At 40.8% G+C, this 25,000-nt stretch overlaps 1 pseudogene; it reads left to right on the top strand.

Moving 5' to 3' along the window:
* Nucleotides 1-6,596: 6,596 nt before the first annotated feature.
* Nucleotides 6,597-25,000, top strand: part of LOC128619502 (RNA-binding protein 25-like) — a 55,702-nt pseudogene continuing 37,298 nt past the window's right edge.

Here is a 25,000-nt window from a genome sequence, read left to right as displayed (position 1 = left end):
ACATTCAGAAAGACTGCTGTTGTCAAATTTGGTGTCAAGTTCGTATCTCGACCGAGTCAAATGACATTTTTGGAGTAATCCCTGCTAGTATTAAATGTTGCCTGCATTCAGATCGAACCCTGATGTGTTCCCCCCTCATTGGGGTTGTTTTAAGCTGTGAGAAGCCTTTTCAGTCCACTTCTAAGTAAACCCTTGTGCAATTTGATTGCAGTAAGAAAGTGATTTGACTCTGAATCAACTCTCAGGCGAACACGGCATATTTTTAAAGTTGCTCTCACATAGTCCATTTGAACAGAATCCCAGTGTGTCCTTCTGGTTCTTTTGGGATGCGGAGAACCCCGAGGGATCATCTCGGTCCGCTTCCATGTGAACTCTATATTGGATTGATTGCAGTAAGAAAGTGTTTCGACTCTGAATCAACTCTCAATCGTACACGGCATATTTTTAAAAATGCTTTCACATAGTCCATTTGAACAGAACCCTGGTCTGTTCTCCTGCTCAGTGTTGTTCTTTAGGGCCAGTGGGAACCCTGTGATATCATCTGAATGCACTTCCAGGTCAATTCTATCTTGGATTGATTGCAGTAAGAAAGTGAGTCGATTCTGAATCAAACACGCCATATTTTTTAGGATGTTTTCACATTCCATTTGTTCCATTTGAACAGAACCCTGGTGTGTTCTCCCACTCGGTGCGGTTCTTTTGGGCTGCTGAGAACCCTGAGGGATCATCTCGGTCCACTTTCAAGTGAACTCTTGGATTGATTGCAGCAAGAATGTGATTTGACTCTGAATCAACTCTGAATCAAACACACCGTATTTTTTACGATGCTTTCACATAGTCCATTTGAACAGAACCCTGGTGTGGTCTCCCACTCTGTGTGGTTCTTTTGTATGGACCGGTTAGGAACCCTGCGACGTCGTCTCGGCCCACTTCCAAGTGCTTTAAGAAAACGATGCGACTCTGAATCGACTCACCTGCCGAAAGTGAATCAAGCATGCCATGTGTATTGAGACAAAGCAGGTTTTTGTGTGTGTGTGTGTGTGTGTGTGTGTGTGTGTGTGTGTGTGTGTTTTGTTTTTTTCTAGATGTACGTTGCCTGATGTAACCTTTTCCATCGCTGCATTTCTAATCAATGAATGAAAATATTTTACGAGGACGTTTGCACCTCGGATTTCTTTTTTCTTTTGCCTTTTGTGTCATCTAATGATGTGCAGCTGCGCTACTGTCAGAGCTTCTGTTACAGAAAATTAATCAACACCTTCTGACCAATCGCGATCCAGAGTCTAACAGCAGTATGGTATAGATATATAACGACGCATATTTTAACACCTTGTAGTTTATGTGATTTTGTCCCATGGGGTCACAAACTTTTGTACTCATGTGATGCTGCTGTGTGTGTTGATTCACAGGAGGAAGAGGAGGCCTGGCCTTCACCCGTCGCTGTACTTTCCTGCAGCAGAATAAGCAGAGAAGGAAGTGGTGCATGTGAGTGTGTGTGTGTGTGTGTGTGTGTGTGTGTATAGTCCCCCATCCACCATCCACAACTCACAATAGACGAGGAAGGAAGGAGAGCCTGCTGCTGTCCTTTACGACGGAGGTACATCAGATCCCAGGTTTTTTTTTTTAAACACACACACACACACACACACACACACGGGTGAATAAGGAAGCATTTACTGTACTGTCCCACCCTGTGCTGTGTGTGTTTGTGTGTGTGTGTCTTCATGTCACTGTCGCTCATGCCCTTTGCCCCTTGTGGAATTTTAGCTGTCAGCTCTTTTCAGTAACCCATATAACACACACACACACACACACACACACACAGATGCATTATCTCAAGGACGACCCACTAACCCTGCAGATGAATCTTCTCCTTTTCCCCCCACAATGCCTTTGTTTGTAGCAGCAGTTTGATAAGCGTCAGGCCAAATGAAATCAGGAAACGAGGAGACGATTTACAGCTTGACCCGTGACACCATAATGGACCTGAGAAGGTACACAAGGTTCGGAAAAATTCCCGATGATTCAGCGGAGGAGATAACGCCTGACCCAGAAGACGTCTTCGCCACACACTCCCACTCGCAGGACAAAATATAAAGAGGAAGGAATAAAACACCGCGTGTGGTGCTCTTATCGGAAATGAATCAGTGACGAGGTGGTGTGATGAAGCAGCGTCACCGCTACCATAGCAACGCATCACCACGAAGTGTTTTACACCTACGATTTCTATTTATTAACACTCTACACTCTGAGGCCTTTCCGACACTTTTGAGGCAGCCTGACATGCCTTTACATCTTAATATATTTCACTTTTGAGCTCTGAACCTTGTAAACATGGTGTTGGCTACTTATAGGTGATTAAACCATGCAGTAATGTCATGTGATCTGACTACAAAAGTTGTAGAACTTTGAAGTGACACTATTTATTTATTTTTTTCAAAGTGAGTGGCTTACACAATGAATACTGATGAGATAGGTGTCCACACCTGTAATAGTTCCCCTCCGCACTGTCAAAGGTCACGGCTCATCTGGGATGTCATCGTGTCTCCCGCACCCCAGCAGCTATGCATCTATTTACACATTACAGATTTCACCATTTACACATTACAGTTGCCATGGCACATGTTTACTACTACATTTACACCAGGCGTGTATTACAATAGCCCTACACTAATACAATAAGGGCACGGTAACGGCAGTAAAAACCTCCACGTCTGATTTAGTTGGCCTTCAATGATGACTACAATCTTGTTTTGTATAGCAAACTATTTAAACGCTCCGGATTCTGATCACAGGATACGGTATAATATAAAATAATTCGTCAGTGAGAGGGCTACTCTGAACATCGTGCATTACATATAACCTAACGACTGGAAAACATTCATTTAGGACGTGTGCGTCGTTAATTGTAGCGCTGTAATATATGTTATATGTTATTCCCCGACCTAACCGATAAGCTAATCAACACCATTCTCACAGTCCGTTACAAGGTAGTCAACTGAATTTAGCCTCCAATATTCTTAGACAATGCAATATCATGCGACATGAACCTGATATGATAAAATAATTTGTAACTGCTCTGAACATAACAGAAGCGAGCAATGAACTATGAATGAAAAACTTTATCGATAGATTATGGGTAATTAGTTGACCTTTCTGGTTGCCGTGATACGTTTTTCTAATCTGTTACGTAGACAGAGACGTCTTAGCGACGCAATGCGTCATGAATCGCAGTGCTGAGCACGGAATCATAATCATTCCATGACGAACGCTAGTCAACGAAACTTACTCATCACAAACATCACGTCGAAGCTCGAAATGTAGGTGTGTCGTCCTGTAGCTCCTCGGTAAGTGTAAACAACCCCAACATGTGCTCTTGTTTATATGAGTAAACTTGGGCATGGTCACACGTTGTCTTGCCTCGTAATTACCCAATAACGACGGCCGACTTACCATAACGTTATCATACGAATAGCTCTCGCTGCTAATGGGTGGGACATCGAGAGCTGCTTTCTGACTCAGAGAGTGAAACTTGCACGCTGTTCATTTTATTCTCCTCGCAAAGCTCTAAAAATACGTATAGTTTCGGTCTATATACATTTGGAAAGTAGACTGTTCAAGGTTTCGGGGGATGTCAGTTTGATGTTTGTAGGACAAAAACTCGCGGAGATTTTGAAGCGGAAGTGCGAACGTTCTATTTTCTCCCGCAGGCGGAAGAGCCGACCGCTAAGGGTTAAAGAATGACACGTTGTACTTTTTATCTATTTACGGTTACATTTCATTTCGTGGAACTGAAGTCAACTTTTTTTTTTGAAGTTGCGGCTTTAACCTCTGACACCGGAGCGTCCTTCCCTAAAAACGTTCGGTAAGCATCTCCTTACAGAAACCTTCATTATTTTTTAACCCGTTCGCGTGGAGCGACTTCCGTACATGTCCGTGTGAACGAGCTGTTGCTACGGAAACGGTTACATATCAGAACGAGCTCGTTAATATAAACCTGCGCTACAGTTCTAGAAAACTCATCAACACCTTCTGACCCAATCAGAGTCCAGAATTCTGTGGTGTGAAGTATTGCCAGTGGACTGGGAGACTCGAGATCATGGTGAAAGCGTCAATAATGAGACTTTTGTACAATAGTAAAGTGGTAGCTCGGTGGTTGAGACCTTGGCCTACTGATCAGAAGGTCGTAAGGTCAAATCCCGGCACTGCTGAGCTTCCACTGCTGGGCCCTGGAGCGAGGCCCTCAAATGCTCGGTTGTATAATTGAGAATAAGGCCGTCTGCCAAATGCCATAAATGTACTGTGAAATGAAACGTGTTAGCATATACAGTATATCACTATAATAATTACAATAAGACGTTGGATTTCTAGTTCCCGAGACCGCGTCGCAAACTACAGAACACAAAAGACAGCAGAAATATGAGGCACTAAAGAGCCCTAAAGAGCCCCGACGTCCAAATTATGCATTTACTGTAAAATAAATTCATCCATCATCTAGTTATCACGTGACCCTTTTGCCCTCGACTGTCTTCAGGTTTCCGCTCTCTGGATGATGTGGCTGTGTTTCCTCCTGCGTGTAATTAAACTCGTATTTCCTCTCACGCTAGATAAAGGACACGCTTTCTAATCTAAATTGCCTTGTTTGTCCTGACCTCTTTCCAGAAATGATTATGGGGAAGTCCCTACATCCATGACCTCTGACCCCGATGGCGTTTGACCTCCGGCCCGTTCGGGACAGGTCGCGTTTGCGAGCGGCGAGGAAAGTGCTATAGGACAGGATGAAGGGGCGGCGAGGGGGCAGTGCACAGGTGGATCCTGTGTGTGTGTATGTGTGTGTGTGTGTGTGTGTGTGTGTGTGTGTGTGTGTAATATCTCTTCCCGATAGCAGTGAGAGTGTGAATGTGTGGAACCGGCTGATACTAGAAGGACGGTGAGAGGCACAGGAAGTTGGCGTGTGTATTTCCTGTGAAGCAGATCTTTTTTCGGTGCCAGATACACACAGGTTAATGACTGTTACATAACCAGAGCTGTGGGAAAAAAAGACCGAGAACCAACTTCAGAAGAACCTACAGTCAGGTCTAAAAGTCAAAATCCACACACACAAACAAACGTTGTTGTTTTTTTTTACTAATAATAACAGCCGTTAACTCACATTAATGGGAGATAATATTAATATCACGGTCTCACAAAGAACCTGACATGTTGCAGGTTTGCTTCTAAGTGGCTCAAGGAACCTTTCACTTTCTAGTTCTGTAGAGAACCATCGATTTACAGGGGCTGTAAATAACCCAGAAATGGTTCCTCATATCAGTGCAACAAGGAGCCATGTTATCATACGTTCCCTAAAAAAGAACCCTTAGTTAGTGCTTTAAGGAACCAAAGTAAGGTTCTTAAGAGTGATGCCAGAGTGATGTTCTCACAAAGAACCTTTAATCTGTCGAAGAACGCATACACTGCTCTGAAGAACCTATAATGAGCCATAAGGAACTTCTGTAAAGTTCTAAAGTACCCTATAGCTCACCTCAAGCACCCTATACAATAAAAAATGGTTCTTGACAAGAAGAAGGTTCTTTGCAGAACCTCTGGTGCTGTAAAGAATCATTAAAGAACCTGGATTTTTAAGAGCGTAGCTACGTTTCATGTTGTGACGCGTCGACGAAACCAGTTCTCGGTTCTGTTAAAGCAGCTGCAAGCAGATGTTCCCTCACCAGCGTGAACTCCTCGATCCGCATGAAGCGAGTCCATTTGGAAATGTGGATTTCACGTTTCAGTGGATGTCTGAGTCTGATGAATTGAGATCAGATTGAGAATGCTGGTTGAACATACCTGTGGTGATTATAGAAACGATTAACCGTGACGTAATAATTAAGTGCGGTTCTACCTGGAACCTGTTTTAGACGGATTAATGGAAGCGGCTCGTTTATCTCTCGCGGCTCACATTAACTCCTGTGCGTTAAATATCTCAATCTGCAGAGACGAAGCGGCCAATCAAAACGCCGTCCTCTCTAATGGAGCGTGATGGAGAGAGTGACAGAGAGAGAGTGACGAAGAGAGAGAGAGAGAGAGAGAGAGAGAGAGAGATGTCTCTGATTAAACAGAGAGAGCGTGTGAACATCTTTCTCTCACTTCTCATTAAACTGACCGCTGCTGTTATGTGCTGATGACAGCATGGCTACAGGAAGTGGAGGATCATGGGAACAGAAGAAAGAGAGAAGTGAGGGATTGGAGGAGAGGAGGTTGGGCAGGTGGAGGAGAGGAGCGAGGGATTGAGGTGTGGATTGATGGAATGAAGGAGGACAAGCGAGCAAAGGAAAGGCATGAGGGGTTAAAGAGGATCACCAGACAGAGGAGAGGAGTGAGGGATTAAAGCAGGAAGAACAGGTGGAGGAGAGGAGTGAGGGATTTAAGCAGGAAGAACAGGTGGAGGAGAGGAGCGAGGGATTGAGGAGTGGATTGATGGAATGAAGGAGGACAAGCGAGCAAAGGAAAGGCATGAGGGGTTAAAGAGGATCACCAGACAGAGGAGAGGAGTGAGGGATTAAAGCAGGAAGAACAGGTGGAGGAGAGGAGTGAGGGATTAAAGAAGGAAATGCAAGATGGAGGAAAGGAGCGAGGGATTTAAGGAGGATGAGCAGGCAGAGGAGAGGAGAAAGGGGTTAAAGAAGGAAGAACAGGTGGAGGAGAGGAGTGAGGGATTAAAGAAGGAAGAACAGGTGGAGGAGAGGAGTGAGGGATTAAAGAAGGAAATGCAAGATGGAGGAAAGGAGCGAGGGATTTAAGGAGGATGAGCAGGCAGAGGAGAGGAGAAAGGGGTTAAAGAAGGACATGTAAGTAAAGGAGAAGAGCGAGGGATTAAAGAATGACAAATGAATGGAGGAGAGGAGCGAAGGAGCAGGTGGAGGAGTGGAGTGAGGGAATGAAGAAGGATATGAGAGCAAAGTAGAGGAGCAATGGATTAAAAGAGGATGCAAAGTTGGAGGAGAGGAAACAGATTTAGGCAGGACAGATGTGTGAAGGAGAGGAGCGAGGGATTAGAGAAGGAAAACATGGATGGAAGATGGAGGAGAAGAGCGAGGGATTAAGGGAGGACAAGCAGATAGAGGAGAAGAGAGAGTAGGTAAAACAAGACGAAAGAGGAAAGGGGCATGTGGAGGAGAGGAGCGAGGGATTGACAGAGGACAAGCAGGTGAAGGAGAGGAGTGAGGGATGGGTGGAGGATGAGTGGGCAGAAGAGAGGAGCGAGGGAACAGAAGTTCTAGGCAGTGTGGTGGAACTTCTCCTCTCTCAGCGTTCCGCCTTTCCTCACATTCGTCATTAACTTCATTAACAGACGAGCAGCGGTGATTAGGAACAGCTTCCCGCTGATTCAGCACACACACACCACACACACACACATACACACACACACACACCACACACACACACACCACACACCACACACACACACACACACATACACCACACACACACACACCTCGCGCTCTCACTCTCCCACCCGTCTCACACTGGGGGGCTGTTGGGCCGCGCTGCCAGATGACACACTGCATCACATAAACACACAAACACACACGCATGACTACACACACACACACACACGGATGAGTACACACACACGCTCAACAACAATTCATGCCAATGTAGTAAAATGTAGTAGTAAAACCCGATATTTTGCCTCCACACACACACACACACACACACACACACACATACACACACACACACACACACACACACACACACACACACACACATCTTTAAAAGCTAATTAGTGTCAAATAAACACTGCCTGACCTAAACACACCGTCATCACACCTAAACATGTCCCTTAGTGCGCGCATGTGTGTGTGTGTGCGTGTGTGTGTGCGCGCGCGCGTGTGTGTGTGTGTGTGTGTGTGTGTGTGTGTGTGTGTGAGACCGAATTGAGGATCTCAATAATCCAGTAATTAGGGACATGATGTAACATACGGTCCAGATCTCTCTCTCTCTCTCTCTCTCTCTCTCTCTGTCTGTCTCTTTCTCTCTCTCTCTCTGTCTGTCTCTGTCTCTCTTTCTCTCTCTTTCTTTCTGTCTGTCTTTCTTTATATCTGCCTTCCTCTCTCCTTCTCTCTCTCTCTTTCTGTCTGCCTGTCTCTCTCACGGCTTGTCTCTCTGTCTCTCTCTCTCTCCCTGTCTGTTTCTCTCTGTCTTTCTGTCTGCCTGTCTGTCTCTCTCTCTCTCTCTCTCTCTCTCTCTCTCTATATATATATATATATAATATATATATATATATATATATATATATATATATGTGTGTGTGTGTGTGTGTGTCCCTCCCTGTCTTTCTGTCTGTCAATCTGTTTCTCTTTCTGTTTGTCTGTCTTTCTCTCTCTTTTTCTCTTCCTGTCTCTCTCTCTCTCTCATTCTCTTTCTGTTTCTCTGTTTTCAGTTGGTCTCCATGTTTCATTTTCTGTCTGTATCTCTCTCCATCTGTCTGTCTTGCTCTCTCGCTCTTACTTTCTGTCTGTCTCTCTGTTTCTCTTTCTGCCTGTCTCTCTCTCTCTCTTTCGCTGATTCTTTCTCAAGTCAAAGTCAAAGTCAGAAGGTTGCTTTATTGGTATGAGGTTGCTTTACTGTGCAGTTCTCTCTCTCTCTCTCTCTCTCTCTCTCTCTCTCTCTCTCTCTCTCTCTCTCTCTCTCTCTCTGCTTTGCTGTCCGCATCCTTTCCTCTCATTTCTTTCCTTCCATGTCTTTCTTTACATCTGTCTTCTTCTTTCTCGTTCTACCGATCTGTTCTTCTCCCTTTTGTCTTCTTTTCCATCTCTGTGTCCTCCTTCTGACCAATCAGCCTTTCCGTCAGAAATAACCAATCACGTTCCGAATACGGAGAACCAGGAAGTGGACTTATCAGTTCCGTGACGTTAAGCTCAATTGTCTCTATGAATATTAACGAGGCTGTAGTAGCTACATCCCGATGACTGATGATGAAGCAGAGAAGCGATTGTTCATCTAATTCACTTTTTTAAAACATCGGTGACTCAGTGTCGTCAACAACAACAACAACAACAACAACAAGAGGAATAACAAGACACTTTAAAAATTCATAAAGCGCAGAGCATCTTCCAGACATCACTAAACAACACAAAGAGCTCCGTCTCTCTCTCTATTCCTCTCTCTGAGTCATGTGAAGAGATTAATGACCTGTCAGGTAGGGATGAGAAGAAGCACATGTGTGTGTGTGTGTGTGTGTGTGTGTGTGTGTGTGTGTGTGTGTGTGTGTGTGTGTGTGTGTGTGTGTGGCAGTGGCCTGGGGTTCCCAGACTGTAGTATCTGCATCATGGAGTACGTAAATTACCATGGATGGTCTCCTCAACCCCCAACGCCTTACTCGTTCAAAACAAAAGTCATCACACACACACACACACACACACACACACACACACACACACTGTATTGTAATAGTGAATGAATTGTTCATATTTGGAAGATACGACGAAACAAAAAGAACCCCCGCTGAAACAAAAACAATAGAAGCCGTTACAGAAATCCTAATGGTTTTAATGGTTATAATGGGAATTGTATTGGTTTCAATAATAGAAACTTTAATGGTCCTTGTGGGTCTCTACTGGAGATGTATTGGTGGCATGCTTAAGTCTAGTTTAAACCAATACAAACCATTAAATCCTAATAGAATATTCCTCAAAAATACATTACATTTGTCAATGGTTTTAATGGTGTTTCTACTGGAAACCATTAGAATTTCTGTAATGGTTGCTCCTGTCACAAAGGGACGCATCGATCAAATCCCTGAAATCCTCCCTGAAGTCGCTCTATGTGTAATCCGTAACCCGTTCTTGCTTCTTGTTCTTTTCTTTTATAAGAAACAACCTGTTTGTTTGTTTGTTTGTTTGTTTGTTTGTTTGTTTGTTTTTCAGGTAATCGCATGTTGTGTGACGCAATATTAACAACCAATCAGCAATTAATAAATAATGAACCTGGTAAGGGTAAACTGAGGTGTACACTCATCCTTAAAGTGTGTGTGTCTGTGTGTGTGTGCGTGTGAGAGAGAGAGAGAGAGAGAGAGAGAGAGAGCGCGCGATAGAGAGGCTGCTCGACTCGACTCGACTCGATAGACGAGTCTCTCATCTGCAGGCTCTTCACGCGCAGCTAAACGCTTCACATAATTTGTACTTTTAATGGCGCAGACTTCTATTTTTCTGACACGCTTTAATCAATAACCAGCGTCGTCCCCGTCACCGGCGTTTTATTAATTTGGAACAAGCGCACTAACTAGGCGCCGTGGTATGGAGACACGTCTCGCGCAGGGTAATAGGCAGCCGGGATTGATAGGTTCATTCCTAATATGCACTAAACCCCCCCCCTCTTTCGTCTTTCTCTTCCACTTTATCTCTCTCTTTCTCTCCATCTCTCTCTCCCTCGCGTGCTCTCTCTCTGTTTCATATTCCCTCTTTTTTTTTTTTTCTTTTCTGTCACAAGGTGATTTAAAAAGGAAGTCAGGGATGTTCTGTCATTCTCGCACGGCCCGGGCAAGACAGAGACAAATACCGTTAATGAATAAATAAATTAAATAAAGTGAAGAAGAAGAAGATGATGAAGAAGAAGACGAAGGAATGTGTGATTTCGTTCCTGACTTGAGAAGACAATGAGACGTGCTTCAGGAAATCCATCTTCAAGAGTCTTTAACCAAGGACGTTACAGGGAACAAAAAACAAAATCTTTCACCAAACGTAATCGAAAATCGCTCAGAATCGAAGTAACTTCCTGTCCAGAATTTGTCACTTCCTGCCTGGATACATGGCGTTAGCCGGGGGTTTTTCTGTCAGAAGAATCCAAGTAGAAAGTATATTTTCTGTATTTTTTTTCGATGTTTGATATACGATACGATTAGATTCTGATTTGTTAGGCAATGATTCGATGTTTGATGATACCACTGAATCTGCTACGATACGGTACTAATTAATAAAATTCTGATTCCATCGATAGTTGATGATGTCATTGAATCTACTACAATACGGTACGATCTCAAATCACAATGCAGTGATTCGATATTTGATGCTACTATCGATATGGTCCGATACGATATGGTATGATACGGTTTTGATTCAGGATGCGGCGATTCTCAATTTTTGATGACATCACTGAACCTGCTACGATAAGATATAATATGATACGATACGATTTCGGTTCTTAAGTCAACAATTCGAAATTTGAAGATACCACCAAAGCTGCGACGATACGATAAGATACGATGCGATGCGATACAAGACAATACGATATAATTTCGAATCGTACGTTAACAATACGATATTTGATAATACCACTGAAGCTGCGACGATACGATACGATATGAAACGATACGATACAATATGATACAATATGATGCAATATGATACGATACGATATCATATACGATATGATACGATATGATATGATACGATACGAAACGATACGATACAATACGATATGATACGATACGATATGATACGATACAATATGATACAATATGATACGATACGATATCATATACGATATGATACGATATGATATGATATGATACGAAACAATACGATATGATATGATACGATACGATACGAAACGATACGATACAAAACGATACGATATGATATGATACGATACGAAACGATACGATATGATATGATACGATACGATACGAAATGATACGATATGATATGATACGATATGATACGAAACGATACGATATATGATACGATATGATACAAAACGATACGAAATGATATGATACGATACGAAACGATACGATATGATATGATACAATACGATACGAAACGATACGATACAATATGATATGATGCGATACGATACGATACGAAACGATACGATACGATACGAAACAATACGATATGATACGATATGATACGAAATGATACGATACGATACGAAACGATACGAAACGATACGATACGATATGATACGATTTGATACAGTCTTTGATAATACCACTGAAGCTGTGACGATACGATACGATACGATACGATTTCGATTCTTAAGTCAATTATTCGATATTTGACGATACCACTGAATCTGCTAAGACACGATACGATAGTAAATGATACAATTCGGATCAGTTTCGTATCCTCCGATCCATACGTGACCAGCGTTGTCCCGAACCTCGAGCAGGCCAGCCGTTAATTTCACGAATCCTGATGGCGTAGAGAAGGAATATTTTAAAAATATCAGAGCGGCCGACAGCCAATAAAATGTCCTTAAACGAAATAAAGGAAGTGTCTGTTTCAAGTTGAACTTTCATGAAAATCATTCCAACGCATTTACGGTGTAAAACGTATTATTTGAGATGGAGTTTTAGAGTATGTAATCTACACCTGTGCTGTAGGTGTGACGTCACTGGATCTGTGGAACTCGAACCGAGTTCTACAGTCGAGAACCGTTTATTGGCCGAGGCTTTGAGTCGCAGCGTTTCAGCTGACTCAGGGTGGAAAAGCACCGGGAACGCTGGAAATGTTCCGAAGACGAGCGACACCTCGGTGGGAAATTCCACCACGCAGGCCGCACAAAGCTTTCATTTACGCGTGTGTGAACACAGAGAGGTTGTGTACGGTACCATCCTTTTTATTTTTTTCATCAGTCGAGACATACAGGAGGCTTCGCCGCTTTTAATGACGTTAATGGATTTTGGATTTTCCTCATTCCTAGAAAGCCTTCAAATCCCACAGCACCATGTCTTCGGATGTTGGGGGAGGGGGGAGGGGGGGAATCAAAAGGTTTCAGTGACTCAGTCCCAAATAAACACTCCACATTATCAAAACTAATCATCAGCAGAAAGAGTAGATGGAAAAATCCGGCGGTTTGGAGATCCCTCTCCCACTTCCGAGGGCACGTGCGCTACAGTAAACATCTCCGATCCCTTCGTGACAGCGCTTACACAATCTGTCTAACAAGCAGAAACGCTAATCGACTCTCTACATCTCTCTTTTCTGGTGACTAATTACGTGAGCAGCGGAGGCATGCGGCAGGACCAGAAGGCCTTCTGCTGCTGCTGCTGCTGCTGCTGCTGCTGCTGCTCTTTTCTTCCTGCTTTGTTTTTTTTTTTTGCTGCCAAGCTCTTAAAAAAGCACCGCAAAAATGCTGATGTTGATCCTGATGTTTGTGAAAGTAAATAAGACGAACGCTAGCCAAGCTAGAAAGAGGTTTAATCATCGGGGCAGTGGTGGCTTGGCGGTTAAGGCTCTGGATTAGGGTTAGAGTTCAAGCCCCAGCACTGCCAAGCTGCCACTGTTTGGCCCTTGAGCAAGGCTCTTAACCCTCTCTCCTCCAGGGGGCGCTGTATCATGACTGACGCTGCACTCTGACCTCAACCTCCTAACATGCTGGGGTATGCGAAGAACAAAGAATTTCACCCTGCTGTAATGTATACGTGATTAATAAAGACTCATTATCATTATTTTTAATCTTCAAAAAACAAAAAATTCAAACGAAAATTTAAAAAAAACAAAACAAATGTTTTATTATTTAAGAGACACTAAACTGTTGTTGTTTTTTTCATGTTCGTTATTGACCCGACGTTACTTCCGCATTCCTTTTATGTTATTCTTTATATTTGTGGAATATATTTTAAATATTCTAGTTTTATTTTATGTTCCACATTTATTTTGTACAGGTCTTCTATCGTGATCATTTTCCACTGTTTTTATCTGATCACTTATACTTTATTTTTTTTTTTTTACTTTTTTTTACTCGTATCTTATATTTATACTTTTTAATATTTATGCTTATATCTTATATTTTTCTCTCTACTTTGTTATTATTAGCTTGGCTAAAGATGTATTTAGTTTTTCTTTATTTATTTATTTATTTATTTATTGATATATTTGCTTGTATAATATTCTATACATTACAACCTTACATTGCGACATACTCTGTAATGCGATATTTCAAATGTAATCATGTGGAAATTCGTTTCTTTGTTTTATTCGGGTTTGTTTTGTTGTTGTTGTTGTTTATCAGTAAAAAGCACTGAAATTGTAGAATCAAATAAAACTAGTAGAAGATGATTACAGCTGTTTCTAGACGCTTTTTCTCCCCCCAGGTTGAAATGAATGATTCTATTCTACTGGGTAAATGATTGTTTTTATTTGTAGAAATAAATGCATGAAATACAATAATCAAAGTCACCTAGACAATTTTTAATCTAGCTTAAAACAGGTTAAAAACGTCTACAAATAGGCTTTTTATGATGATGTTTTGCCATCCCATAATCATAACTATTGAATACATTTTTGCTATATTAATATTAATTTTACTTCTGATGTTCTAAATATGATCAAAATAAAGGTTTTGTCAAACATTGACTTCATTTTTAATACGTTACTATTAAAAAACTATGCACTAAACCCATCGGACAAGGGGTAAATCAGTGAAGAATGAAAGTAATTAACGGCCAAAAAATAAAGAGAAGTAAGCAGAGATTAAAAATAAATAAATAAATAAATGAACATTTCTGAGTGAGAGCTTGTTTACGCGGTTGTCCTGTGCATCTTGAGTATCGCAGATTGGATGCGGATTGAGGTTCGCATAAATATTAAAGTGTAAATGAGGAGCAGATTGAAATCAAACCACCGCAGGAGGTCTGAGGCACAATTTAACCTCGTTTCATACGAGTGTAAAAGCTGTAAAAGTGCAAACGTGTAAAGCCGGGCCTTTAAATGTTATTCGTGACTCAACTAAAAACGATAAACCAGAGCACCAGAAGTTTCTGATTGAAAGTCATGAGCTAATTTGCATATTAACATGTAAACAGCTTTCACTCTCACTAATTGGGCTCGAATCCTGATCCAAATCCAGTCTGGATATTACAGCGCTCACACTCACCTGAGTTCTAACACACCCGCTTCCTGTTTTCCCCGCCTTCACTCCGTCTTTAAATTTAAACTGCTCTTAAACACGTGTGGTGTTTGTTTGTTTTTTTTTCGTGGTATTCCATGTTTCTGGTCGATCGTTTCCTGTTTGTTCGCCACGTTTATTCCTTCTAACTTAGACTTTACATCCACCTGCATCTTACGTGTGATGGAAACATGGAATGGGAAAGTCCAGGTGTAAGCGTCATCTAAAACCACAAAAATGCCCTAATGTGTGCACACCTGACCATCACACTCGTATGTGTTTGTTGTAATGCGCTCCACTCTTCTGGGAACACTTTCCACTAGATTTGTGGAAAGGCGTGTCTGTGTGGATTTGTGTTTGTTCAGCTACGAGAGCGTTAGTGAGGTTGAGGTCAGGTGCTGACGTTGACGTGAGGAGGCTCCAGTTCCAGTTCATCCCATAAGGTTACTTTCTACCTTCTTCTACCTTTCACACACCACGTCTTCCTCAGTTCCAGTGAAGGGACACTGTAACGCGACAGCGTACAAAGACAATCTATACCATTGTGTGCTTCTAACTTTGTGGTAACAGTTTGGAGAAGAACCACGTATGGGTGCACATACTTTTGGCCATATAGTGTAGCTATCTACAGTATATTATACCACAGCACTGAATCAGAAGGTGTTGATGAATTTAATATAGCAGCCGTAACATAAATAAATATTATCGTCTCTATAGTAACGGCTCGTTCGCACGGACTTCCGTGTAATTATTTATATGGTGGAGTTTTCTGTAAGGAGAAATGAGTTTATGTATCAGTTATGGAAGGAGTCTCCAGTGCCAGCGATTTGTAACTTTTTTTTTCGTATTTAAGAAAGAGCGAGAAAGAACGAGAGGCCGGTGAGGGAATGACGTTTATAGCTGCTATAACGCAATCAAGAAGAGGAACTCATTCCATGGACGTTCCGCGACATTAAAATGTAGCTATAAACGCGTAAAAAAAAAAAGATGACATATCGGTGATTAATAACTTTTAAAGTGTAATCGTCGGCAAATTGGCGTAGTACGAGACGAATACAACACTTCAGGACGCGCTGTTTACTGAAAAATAATCGACTTCGCTTTTAAAATAGTGATATCACAGTTCAAGGGGCGAAAAAATGTCTGATTTTTCATGCTAGCAATCTGATTTTTCATGCTAGCAATCGCTAAAACAGTTGTTGGACGATTCATCGGATCAATTCGCGTGTCGCTGTTTGACGTTAAGCAACGATTCCGTGACCGTAGTATCAACAGACTGTGATGCGATCATGGAGTCACAGTGAAGCGCCTAACCAGGTCCATTTGAGCGGGAAACCGGGCCGTCAATCAATACTCGGGCCTGTGCAGATACTACCTGTCATCGGCCTTGAGGAAAATGGATGCCTAGGAAAGCCATAACTATGATAAATCTACTCCCCCAGTTTGGCGACTGGCCCCCTCTCTCTCAATCTCTCTCTCTCCGCTCTCCACTCTCTTTTTCCCATCCATCCCTCCCTCCTTTCGCTCGTCCGTCTTTGACTAATGTATGCGGTAAAGCCGCGCTCCACCACTCGCCTCGCCGTCGTGCCACCGCCCTGATCGGCCAATCAATCTCCGCGTCGACACGGAAGGCGCATTAAAATAAATTTGTCACTGTAAGTTTATGAAATATTGATGCCGTGTGAGAGAGGGAAGGATATTGAGTGGGGTGGGTGGAGGGAAGGGAAGGGAAGGGAAGGGAAGGAACGGGACGGTCAAAATAAAATGTAAAGGACGGAGAGTGGTTCTGCTCGGTATATTGGATTGAGGGGAAATGAGGACAGTTCGGGGGTGGAGTCGGTCTGGATGGTAGAGGATGGATGGCTAACTTTATGATAATGCGTCAGAGTGCTCTTCCTGACAGCTTTAAGGTAGTTGTTGATGACTTAATGGAGCGTTAAGGTCATTTTTTTTTTTCCTACATGGAATCCATAAATGTTAATATCATTCTGTCTGGATTCAGTCCTCTAACGTTATTATAATGCAATTTATACGAATTTGGAAAATCAGAACGTATGACTGGCCTGAGACGTTAAGAATGAGGGCAGGATTAGCGTTTGTAGCATTTGTAGAATTGCGCCATTTTTAAAAATTATTATTTGGATACAATCCAACAAAATGTCACTCGTTAGAGGTTTTATGAAGAAGGTTGGTGTTAAAGCTCTTGAATTAAAGTCTTAGGGTGTTTGGTGTGGTGTAGCTTTATTTCGTCCTGTGTGTGTGTTTTTTGTCAGTTTCGTGCTTTTTATATTTTATATGCATTATATATATTCATTTAATGGGACTAGCGGTGGCTTAGCGTTTAGCACGCTTGCATCACACCTCCAGGGTTTGGGGTTCGATTCCTGATCCTCTGCCCAGTGTGTGCAGAGTTTACATGTTCTCCCTGGGCTTCGAGGGTTTCCTCTGGGTTCTCCGGGTTCCTCCTCCAGTCCAAAGACGTGCGATTGTCTAAAATTGTCTGCAGTATGTGAATGTGTAGTGCGATGTGTTGGCACCCCTTCCCGGGTGTCCCCCGCCTATGCTCCAGGCTCCCCGCGACCTCGTGTAGGATAAGCGGTAGGGAAAATGGATGGATTGATTTCCCTGAATCTCGCCACAAGCTTATCAACACGCATACAGTATGTCTTGTAGGGATTACAAATATATTATTCAGACTGAACGTATAAAAGGTTCTGAACAAATAGTGAATAATGAAGTAGTTTTTCTTCAGGAGCTTCCTTCCTGTTTGAAGTGTATTTTAAGGGAATTTCAGGACAACAAATTAGCAACACGGAGGACCAGACCTGCTTGGTGACGGAGGCGTCCCCTACAAAGGAGAGGAAAATCAGGAAAAAGAACCAAATTATATAAGAGAAATAAATTTGAAAAAGAAAACAATTTGAAAATAATTGAAAATCACAAACGAAAGAAAGAAACCTTTCCCGTTTAGGCCACGCCCACACATTGTGTTAGACTCTTCGCTCTTATAACAGTGTGTAAATGATAAATAAACCCTGACTTCACTTTATTTCTGTTTTTTTTTTTTTAATGTTTTTTTTAGGTTATTGTTAGCACTAATAACTCCAGCCCTATGCGAGCGTAAATACACCATGTTCTGTTTTCATTTGAAAAAACAAACAAACATGCATGTATTTATTTGAAAGAGTCTGATGTCTGGCACGTGCAGAACGCCTCTCCCGAAAACCATCAATCTGCGTTTCCCGTCTTCGTTTGGTGAAGTGAAACAGAAATGTCAATGAGATGTAAATGTATTTCGCAGGGCGCCATTATTTATGCTCAGGCTTTATTCTTTAAATTAAAGGTTTCCCACATGTTCAATTTACAGATTTACGCTGTAGTATAGATAATAAAACAAAACGAATAGTAATATAACTAAAGAAAGAAAGAAAAAAAGGTGGAGTTTAGGATACATTTAATCAGCCAATCAGAAACGGGATTACATGACATCATCACTACTAAGCTTTTTTTTTTTTTTTTTCTATTTAGCTGATGTTAAGTTTGCAAGTGTAGATCATGTTTGCTGAAATGTAGTTTAAAATCTTCCCTAGTTGATGAAGTTTTGCATAAAATAGTCGGTTTAGCAAAATTTCCTACCAAACATTAGCTAGCTTAGCAAGCGAGCTTAGCTACTGTTAATGAAACTGCGATGGTTAGGTAGCCGATCTTAAATAAGTTTGCTAGCGATTTGTTGAGATGTCTTACGATAATTTTTGCGATTGGTTGGAAATTGGAAAGTTAGTTCCTGCACCATTAGCATTTAGGAACAGGTTAGCAAAATCTGCGAGCTAACGTTAACACGGTGTGCAGTTACAGGTAGATTAGCTAACATTGACGTTAGCTCTCCGATAGTCACGCTGATGTTAAATTTGCTAGCAATGAGCGATTGGTAGATGAAACGTTATTTAAGCTCCACCCCTCGTTGACTTTTAGGATGCCTGGCTAAATGGTCCCGACGGCTTTTGACATTTTGAAACGTAAACGATTCGTTTTTATCCTTTCGTTTTAATCGACTTAAAATCCGTTCACCTTCTAATTACCGTATTAACATGTGTAACAATCTGATGAACGGAGGTAACAACTGTAAAATCGATTATTCTCGTAAAAAAAAAATATATAGATATATATCGTTACGACGATGATTTGTAATTTTTAAGCTAATCTGTAATTCTCGGAAGAGGCTGGGTCCAGAATCTTCCAGAAACGCTAATATTTTTCAAGTACAATCGTCATTTTGATTCTGAAGAGCGTATTGTAGTGTAAATAAATCGCATTGTAGAAGATTCATTGGTATCGTCGAATATCGACTCGTCGCATTAAGAACAGAAATCCTATCGTATCGTACCACGAGTACGCCTGAGTTGTACTTTTCTACGCTAATCTGTTCTTCTCAGGTCGCAGTGTTTCAATCCGAGTCCTACACTCTTCCCCGCTTCCGTCCGTAACGTTTAAGCGGCTAATTGGAATTAAACAGGAGCTAATTTCCATATGTATGCGCACTGACACGCGGATTATCCCGAGCGCACAATGGCGGTGAGATGAGAGAGAGATTAAGACGTGGCCCCTGAACGGAGACGACGTCGGGCTCGGGAGAGCGAGATGAGCTCATTTAGATAATAATCATCCTTCCAGCTGCATGAGAGAGAGAGAGTGATGGGAGAGAGAGAGAGAGAGAGAGAGAGAGAGAGGTTAATGACTGTCTATTCACTCGCTCTCTCCTTCGTAAGTACCAATCTCCACGCTATTGTTCGGACGATCGCTCTCCCATTCAGGCCGCTGTAAAACATTGTGCGTTGAGTTTTTTTTCCCTCCTCGCAGACGAGGACGGAGCTGCGTGTATCTCCGATGGTATCTCCGTACCTGATTAGCGCTGGAATCTTTCCCAGAAAGGAAAGGAAAGGAAAGGAAAAGCGTCTTCCTGACATTGTTTTTTTTTTATTTTTTTTTTTAAAGCTTTATTATCCTCTCTATTCTACTCCTTCTTCTTGCCTTTCTCGGTTTCTCTGACGTGACGCGAGGCGCACGTCAGGACACTTCTGTTACAGACATTTTAGAGTTTTTAGCGCGTTAGCGTGTCGTGACGGCGCCGAACAATCGTTGCTACGATCGACGCGGCGCTATGTGAAATGATATTTAATTAGCGCACGCGACAGATTCATTAACATCAAGTGCGCTGTCATCGGATCGACCGATCTACTGACAGCAGAACATCTGCTTCGCTCTGTTTTCTGAAGCGCCGATAATTGAGTTCGCAGCCGTCTTGGTAAAAAAAAAAAAAAAAAAAAAAAAAAAAAAAACGTGTCGAGCGTTTTAAGGATTTCAGGTGAAAAGTGACTCGGGGAATTAATACGTGTCGTATGTAAATATGTGCCACAGTGCGATAACATTCTCTGCTCCAACATAATCACATCTCATTTAAATGTTCCTCGTTTAAGATTGAAGATGCATCGATTAATTCATTAATTAATTAATTTTTCACGTACAAGTACGAGTTTTTTCATACTTGATGCTACTTCTACGGATAACGACACCGAAACGAGTAACGTCCGTAGCGTTGATCGATCGGGACGTCACGAACGTTTCGTTTCGCTCCGTTTACGTCGGTGCGCCGCTAGCCGTAACCTTCTGCTTTAACGTATTAAAACGTTGAGATCGAATTCGCTTCGTGACGATGTAGCGCACGGAGCCGTATTATCGAGCGTGGTCTTTAAACATGGGCGAAAGCTGCTGCGAATCGTATCGCGATCTTGACGCGAGCGTGTCTCAGTGCTCGCAGAAGTGAAGTGCTCCCTCGCTTCAACTCTACACTCTTCGAATTCGCGGCATAACGTTTACGGTAGAATTATTTCACGATACGATTTCCTCATCACAGACATTTTAAGGTGGAGATGACTTTTATGACGTGACCGTCAGCAGCGCGTTTCGTTCATTCGACTAGACTTCGCCCCGCGTAAAAGGCGGACTCGAGTACGTTTTTTTATTCATCGCTACTATTATTAATTACGTTTTCCTTTCGATTCCATTATTCAGGGTTTTGTGCTAGAATATTTTTTTTAAACTTGGTTGGTGTACTGTATGAATGTTATTCTCGATTCATTTTTACCTCAAAGATCGCACTACAGTAGGCCCTCCGTATCGGCGGGGGAGGGGTTCCCCCAGCGCATGCCTGAAACGGCGGATAGGCGCGAACACTATAATACTGTACAAGTTTAACTGATAAATTAGGCACAATAAGACATTAACAACGATAACTAATAATAAAATAGAACAATTACAATAATAAAAGTTACGCGAATGCGGTTTTTCGCTCTAAAATATTTACCCTACTGTACTCGCCCTTCTTTTTCATCATGTTACTCAAAATGGAGCGCGATTTAAATTACAGACATTTATTCAGTCCGTACAGGATTTCGCAGAGTATTGTTTTGCGATTGTTTTGCGATTGTTGCGGCCGAAAACGTTTGATTTTGCTGCGGATTTTTTTCCAGATTTGCGATGCAACCTGCGGAGTTTTTTGTGCTTTTTTTTTATTTTATTTTTTTTTTTTTACGGAAAACTACTCGAATTGTTGAAATCGCGATTGTACTAAACTGTTTGGCGCTCTTCCACAGTGATGTTTGTTGGTAAACGAGACCTGTTTGTATTTTTTTGGGCCTCGGTCAACCTCAGTTAAGTGAAAGCGCGGGAACTGAACCAGCAGAAACGGGGTTTTACTTTACAAGTTGTGGTATATTTAGGAGATTTTTTATTTATGACATCAATTTTTAAACTGTTAGAGCATGATGTAAAATTTAAAACTCATTCAGATTCTACTGTTTCACTTACTTATGCTTCCTAAAGTTAAAAGTGACTCGGCTGATTACATTTGCGGTAAAAAGGAGACATTTTTAACAAAGAAATACATTTTTACTAGTTGCTTGTCCACATTTTACTGCATGTAGGCTTTTTAGGAAAATATCAATTATAAATCACCTCCAAATCACTCGTGACTGTTACTGTAATTTAACATGAATTGTGATTTCTCTTGCTCTTTAGACTATTACTTTTTTTTATATTTATTAAATATTTATCAAATGTAAAAAAAAAAAAAAAAATTTTGTTGTTCCAGACTCTAAACACTTTAGCTTTTTTTTTTGAAAATGTGTTGTGTTTTTTTTTTTTATTGAAGTTTTTTGTTGTTGTTTTTTTTAACCTCAGAAATCAGCTTTATGGTGTTATATTTTTTGATCGTGTACAATATTGATTTTTTGATCATGTACAAAATGTTGGTTTTCTATCATTGTAGGCCTCAACATCCAATATTTCAGACTGATCGGTTTGTTTGTACACACCTTGGAAGATTTTTTACATTTCAGTTAATGTTTGATTGTTTACACTGTGTTATATTACTAATATAATTCGATTTCACATGATTTTGCAAAATTTAAGTAATAAAAAAACATAAGTATGTGGATGTTTTTAAATCGTTTCGTGCATGAAACGTTTTGTTAAACACAAAAACGTGCGGGTGACGGAAACTGCTAGAATATTCTTCCTTGTCTTCTTGAGTATTATTTTAAAGAAGTAGACCTAAGTAGGTATAAGTTATGGTGTATTCGACTGCCTGTTATTTCTCTCAATAATTAGACCGCTTTCCTTATCGTAGCTTTAATGTGATATGCTACATTACGTCAATAAAAACATTCACTATATATATACATATATATATATATATATATATATATATATATATATATATATATATATTATTTTTGATTAATCCATATTCACACACACACACACACACACACACACACATACTTTCTGATTCTTCTTGAGTCCCCGAGGCTGAGAAACCCGGCCGTGTGTTTGTACACACACTTAGCAGAGCTGTTTAATGGATTAATTGAAGAGGAGACAGGAAACAGGAAGTAGGAGGGAAAAGAGGAGGAAGGTGACATTCATTAGGACGAGGGACAGCAGGCCATGAGCTCCAGAGCAAATTAACCAAACACAAGCAAACGTAAACAAGTCTGGCATCCCGGGACAAACAAACAACCTGGATATACAGCGCCCTCTAGTGCCTCGCTTATTATTACGAGTGGAGAAAGACGTGTATGGCTGCTTTATTTATTTTTTCCTAAAAAAAAAAAAAAGAAAAAAGCTGAGATAATCAGGAAGATTACCACGAGAACAGCAGTATGTACAGATTTAGTGTATAATAAAGACTAAAGAACTTTTTTTTTCTATCCAGGATGTATTCCTGCCTCTCACTCAGCATTCCCGGGATAGACTCCGGATCCACCTGAGCAGGATAAAGCACTTCCTGAAGGTGAAGATGAATTTATAATGTATAACTTATTTATCATAATTTCATTATTATATTAATTATGTACTTATGTAATCATGTCGTTTTTAATTAAACGATCTGTGCCAAAAATTTTATTAGTATTATTTATTTATTTATTTATTTTTTTGAAAACGTATATCCCGTCATTAATTCATCGCCACTGGTTTAAACACAGTTGGTACCGTTGGCTTACAATATTGTATTTTTATTTTCTATTTTTTGTTGCGTATGAAAATCACAAAATTGTTAAAATAAATAAATAAATAAATAAATAAATAAATAAACAGATTCGCATTTTAACTTTTTACCTGAAACAGTTAGCTCATGAAAATGAACTCGAGAACCAAGACACCATGTTTTGCGGATACTGTAGGTCTCTTTATTGTGTTATCTGGCTAGCTAAAATGACCACAGAGGTTATTATTAGCAAGCTAGCTCGCTAATTAATCGACATATTTTCATGGAAAACAGCTAAGTTATCCAGCTAGCTAAAATTACCACAGGAGATTATTATTATTAGTAGTAGTAGTAGTAGTAGTAGTAGTAGTAGCAGTTGAAGCTATCTAATTAATGCTAGCAGCATTCAGCTAAATTTCTGGCTAGCTAAAACGACCATAAATTGTTGTTATTATTAGCTGTGTTCTCCTTTATCTGCACATACCTTTTATACTAGTAGATTACTTAAATAACTAACTTTTCTGGCTACCCAGAATTACCACAGTAAGATATTATTAGCTAGCTAATTCATCTGTATAGTGTTAGCACCTTCTAGCTTGTTTATCTACAATTTAGCAGAGGTGATTATCCGTGCTAGCATCTTACAGCTAATTTATCTGAGTAAAATTATTTGCGATTAGCTAGCTAATTCATCTGTTTGCCTCGCACTTACATAAATATTCACCCCCTTGAACGTTCCCACATTTTGTATTGTTACATTCTGGGATCCGTTCCTTAATATAGACTTTATTAGGAATTTTAGGTCATGAATGGTTGCGGTAGCATCATGTTGGGGGACTAGGAAACTGGTCAACGTTCGAGGAAAGATGGTTGGACCAAAATACAGGGCAGCTAACTTGCCTTCTTCTTCTCTTCTTCTTCTTCTTCTTCTGATTATTATTAGCAGTAGTAGTAGTAGTAGGTTGTTAATTTATCTACCATTAGTGCTAGCTAACATACAGCTTACATATTTTGAACTTTTCCACATTTTGTATGGAACTCATATATTTGTATATATGTATATATTTGTATAATATATGTATAGAACACATATATTTCCTGGAACTGAAATTCATGTCACGAATCTACGCAAAATCGACGCAGAGCTCGTTAGAGAGCGCGCCTGAACAAAACAGCGCCATGAAGACCAAGGAGCGATTAAAACAAGTCCGAGACAAAGTTCTGGAAAATGATCGCTAATGTAATAATATAATATGATCATTTTTTTTTAAAAATCGCAAAATCTGAACATTGTGCAAAATTATTGAAACGGTTTAAAAAAGAGCTCCCTCACCACTGTGAAGCATGGCTGTGGTAGCATCACGCTGCGGGACCAGGAAACTGCTCAGCGTTCGAGGAAAGACGGATGGACCCGTTATTATTATTATTATTATTATTATTATTATTAGCCAGCTTGTGTGTTTATTTGTATATTTCTTTAGTGCTAGCTAAGGGACGGCTACCAAAAGCAGAAAGGAAAGCTACACCACCGGTTACAAACACACCACCAAACAAAAGCTGTCATAAGAACAAAGGAGA

This window comes from Ictalurus furcatus, chromosome 15, assembly GCF_023375685.1.
Source record: "Ictalurus furcatus strain D&B chromosome 15, Billie_1.0, whole genome shotgun sequence".
Classification (NCBI taxonomy): domain Eukaryota; kingdom Metazoa; phylum Chordata; class Actinopteri; order Siluriformes; family Ictaluridae; genus Ictalurus; species Ictalurus furcatus.
This window is presented reverse-complemented; position numbering and strand designations above follow the sequence as displayed.